Below are 5,000 nucleotides of genomic sequence, written 5' to 3'. Positions count from 1 at the left end.
AGTGGTGGTGATCTCTGTCAGAGTGAGAGTGAACATCCAGGAGTGTTGAGAGAGGATCAGCTGGATCCTGATGATCCATCTGGAGTCTGGATCTGGATTTTGTCGTCTTCACTTAAGTCTCTTAACTGACTACAAACTGAACAGTTATCTCTGGATTTAGCTGAAGTCAGCACTTTACACATTTGTTCTACATGAGCTGTTTGATGTAAATAAAGATAAAAAAGGTGTTTCTAATAAACGTGTCTGAATTTATCTTCTGCTGCTTTAACAAACCTGATGCTGCTTTTAAAACTAGTTTAACTGATTTATGAATTCATCATCTTACCAACACTTTTTGAAAACATCTTTTATTAGTCAGTATGAAAAGGAGGAAGCTCTTTACTGTTCATATATTTCCATATTTTTGAATCATCTTCCAACCCTTATTTGTCTCTTTCTTTCTGAAGTAATGTTTGTATCATTCAGCCTGGTTTTGTGTTTTTATGCAGCAGTAATAAATGAAAGCCTTGCTGATGTCTCCTCATGGTTAACATTATAGTGAAGGGATTCAGCAGCTGGTTCAGATCTGAGTAGAAATAAACTCTGTAAAATCAGCGTATTGCTCCTTTAATAGATCAGTGTGATGTTTTGGTTGTTTGGATCAGACGATCATTAGAAGTCATGCAGGTGATTAATTCACTTGTACAAACACAAAGGTGGATTTATGACGGACGCATCCTTTAATCTGACCTCTGGGCTGCAAAACAGGATGAAAAACAAAGTGAGCTTAAAGACGCAGGCGGCTGGATTACAGAGAGGAGACACAATTATCATCCAAAGTGGGAATTATCCTCCAATCAGATTAAAGTATGAAAACAGCAGTTATAGATATTCATGTGAGAGAAGAAGAAGCAGATCATCATCATCATCATCATCATCATCCAGTCACATCCAGAGTCAACATTTTGGACAAATGGAGTCAGGATTGAATTAGCCTAGCTTAGCATAAAGACTGGAAACAGAGGGAAACTGCTAGCCTGGCTCTGAGACGGATCAACACGTTTCTCATTAAAAATAGAAACAAACACGTTTTTCTCTCACAAGAAATATAAATATACTAATATAATATTACTCTTGTAAATAATGTAAATAATGTCACGATTATTTTTATTTTATTATATATTTTTACTATTATTGTTCTTATTGTTTTTCATACTTATTATTTATTTTTATTTATTCTTTTTCTTCTTGCTGCTCTTCTATCTTACTGTCCACTTGCTGCTGTAATAATGCACATTTCTCCATTTTGGGACTAATGTAAAATCTTATCTTATATCTTATAAATATAAATATCTTTATATTCCACCAAACTGATAAAGATCAAATATATTTCTCCGCTCTCAGCCCTTCTATGATTTAAATACTGTTTTTATATTAGACGGACAGAAATGTGTTTTTATGATCATTTAAAGTGTAACTAGACGATCTGTGACAGTCGGAGCTGATCTGATCTGCAGGTATTAACGTGATTATTAATGTCATCAGTCTGACAAACAATCAACAAACTACTAATCTGCTTCAAGCTAAACAGTGATTTATATATATTTATTTAGATTAATGTAAATATATAAACCTGCTGCAGCTGCTGTGTTGGCCTGCAGGGGGCAGCAGCCAGCAGAGCAGGACACTGATGTTCTGATTTTATTTGAATAAACTTTCATTATTTATAATAATCAGGTTTTATCTGATTGTCAACAAACTAATCTTCTTATTTTTCATTTGTGAAGTTTAAATCTGTTCATATTTTAATTTATAAAACAGTAAATAATGATTTTAAACACAGAACATGTACAAAGATCTTTATATTTTTAAAATCATAATAAATAAATTAAATTCCAGTCTTTTAATCGCTGGACTGAATTTCTTTTTCTGAGACAAAAATAATAACAGTTTGTATTTATTTGTTTGTTTCAGGTTTAACATCCAGCTGATTCTTTTCATTCTTATCATAATAAAATATTGTGTCAGCTGGTAAATCAGAATCATCTTTACTGGACAGAAATAAACAGATAATATATGAACAGATGTTTTTATTAAAGGTATTTTATGGTTTTATGAAACATTTTGGGAAGATTATGAATAAATGTGTTCAACATATTTAAAACATAAAGCGAGGAGCAGACAGATTAATACTTAAATATAAATGATATACATATATACATAGATGGGCTGTATGTAGACAGTATATCTCTGGTTTAATTACAGCAAAGATAAAATGAAGAAGCTTCAGGTTTCATTCACAATAATTGTCAGACTCTGTATTTTATGTTGTATTGTACACTTCCTGTTTTATTTTGAAAGTCTAGTCTTCCCCTGTGTTGACAGTTCTACTTCCCCTCTTTGTTCTTTTTCCCGCCTTATTTGATGACCTATTTGTTCCACCTGTGTCTTGCCTCCCTGTGTATATAACCCCACCATGTCTTCCTTGCTTTCTCGTGTTGTTCCTGCTTGTTCTTTGTGTAAAGACCGGTTCCTTTGGTACCGGGGATGTTCTGCCTGCTCCTTGTCCTGTTTTGGTTGCCTGATTCTGCCATGTTTGTGTCTGACCACCTGCCTCCACTTGGATTAAAGAACTTGCCTTACTGGACTTTGTACCTCTTCCCCTTTTTGCAACTGGTCCAAACTCACCAGCCTTCACTATAATGTTGAAGCTCTAAAGATGGAGGAGTGCTGGTCACATGTTAGTTTCTAACAGTGTGTCTCCTCTCATGCTGCGAGGAGGTTAATGTACAGATTCATGGTTCGGTTCAATGAATCCAGAAGTGAAGTCATGATGTTTGTAGCCCAGCCTGCACATCTGGAGTGATTCTAGGATCAGACCTTTAGGAGGCTCAGCTCCTAATGAGAATGTGACAGACACAAGTGTTCCTCTGCTCTATGACACATTTCACTGGATAACGTAAATTACAACAAGAAATATAAGTCACGTTATCCTGGTGGAGAGGTTTGTGCGTCCCGGTGACCCTGGGAGCCGTGTTGTCGGGGGCATTAACCCCTGGTAGGGTCTCCCAAGGCAAACTGGTCCCAGGTGAGGGTCCAGACTAAGAACGATTCAAAGAACCTCAAGCAGAAACGCAGGGCTACAGGAACCTCGCCCCGAAAAGGGACACACACACACACACACACACACACACACACACACACACACACACACACACACACACACACACACACACACACACACACACACACACACACACACACACACACACACACACACACACACACACATACAGACAGGTAGGCAGTAAAGGTGAAAGTCCATTTAGACGCCATTTCACAGTCATCAGAGCAGAAGGAGGAAAACAGTCTGAGGCAGGTGAGTGTTAATATCAGGACTGTAAATAATGATTACTGTCATTATTGATCAATCTGATGATTATTTATCACATTAATTGTTTAGTTGATTGAATGTGTCAGAACAATATGAAATCACAGAGTTTGAGGTGTTGAAACGTTGTTTCCTGTTTTGTGTCTCGTGGGTCAAACAGCTGTTTTGTTCGCTGCTGTTTTACTGCAGCAGCAGAAATGTCCCACTAACCTCATATAAACAATGTTAAATGTCTTAACATGAAAGTAAATCTGCTTTAATGTGAATGTTAAGAGAAGTAAGATATGATCCTAACTAAGAAGGGAGGGGCACATGTGGCCTTCCTGCAGGAAACACTGATTCTACCATTTATTATTTTTAATAATCAACCTCTCACTGATAGATGATTATTAATGATCAGTAACAACCAGAAATCTACATTATGGAGACTACATTTAAACACAGTGAACAATCCACTAAAGAAGGAAAGACAAAGGAAATAGAAACGTATTGTAAAGAGAACAGTAACAGAGACGAGTCCTCACATATGATGTGTGATGTACAGTATATAAAGATATTAACATGGAACATCATTTCCTGCTCTTCATCACTTAACTCAACAGAGGCTCAATAATGTATACAGTAAACGTAAAGAACGACAGAGCAGAACCAGATGAGACAGAAACAATTAAACATTATATTAACAAGAACAACATTAAAAAGAATCTGATATTAATAAAATGGTTTAAATGAAGCAGGAAGTAAAGCTATAGAAACAGAGTGGAGGTTCCTGGTACAACCTCACCTACTTCCAAGCTGCATGCAGAAGGAAAAAAGTGAAGAAAATCCAAACTTGTAGTAAATGAACCCTTTATTATGAGCCAACGTGTTTCAGCTCATGGCCTTCATCAGGATCATCCACATTAAGGAAAGCTATGAACTTACTGGCATATAGACCAAGGAAACAGATAACACTAACTAAGAAAATAAAGTATAAATAAGAGCAGATTCAACAAAGCTTTGAAGAGGAAACAATTATATTCACAACCGAGACTAGATCATGAAACTGTAACAAATCATTTTCTTAAAGCTCTGAATCTACTTTTAGTCACACAGGAACAAAATGAAGCTGATCACAGATAAAGAAGTGAAGTCAGCAATAATAAGACTTAAACCACAAGTTAGACTGTAAACATTATCCACTAACTTCAGTGTTAAATGTACACCTTAATATTAGCTAGAAGAATAAAAACACATCCTTCCATCTCTTATCAGACAGGATTTATCCATCAGAGACAAACCCAACATATCTTCAGGAGGACATTATGTAAAATCAGACACAAGCAATGTTTATGGGATTGGATACAGAGAAAGCATTTGATTGGGTCAGATGGACCTTCTTATATAAGGTGTTTGGAAAGTTTGGCTTTAACAGAACCTTTATTGATGCCTCTGAAGCAATATACAACAATCCCACAGCAAGGGTTAAAATTAATGGCTCAAAATCATTTATATTGGAGCGTTCACGTAGGCTGTTCTCCACTTTACTCTCTTTATAGAGACACACACACATACACACATACACACACACACACACACACAAACACACAGACACACATACACACACACACACACACATACACAGACACAC

The 5,000-nt window shown here is 36.2% G+C and overlaps 1 protein-coding gene across 1 annotated transcript in view; it reads left to right on the top strand.

The window, feature by feature from the left end:
- Window positions 1-5,000, top strand: part of LOC133991866 (NACHT, LRR and PYD domains-containing protein 14-like) — a 721,507-nt gene that overhangs the window by 42,600 nt on the left and 673,907 nt on the right. The gene's annotated exons all lie outside the window — the stretch shown is intronic.

This window comes from Scomber scombrus, chromosome 12, assembly GCF_963691925.1.
Source record: "Scomber scombrus chromosome 12, fScoSco1.1, whole genome shotgun sequence".
In the NCBI taxonomy this organism is placed as follows: domain Eukaryota; kingdom Metazoa; phylum Chordata; class Actinopteri; order Scombriformes; family Scombridae; genus Scomber; species Scomber scombrus.
Note: the sequence above shows the minus strand (reverse complement) of the source record. Positions and strands in the feature narration are given on the sequence as shown.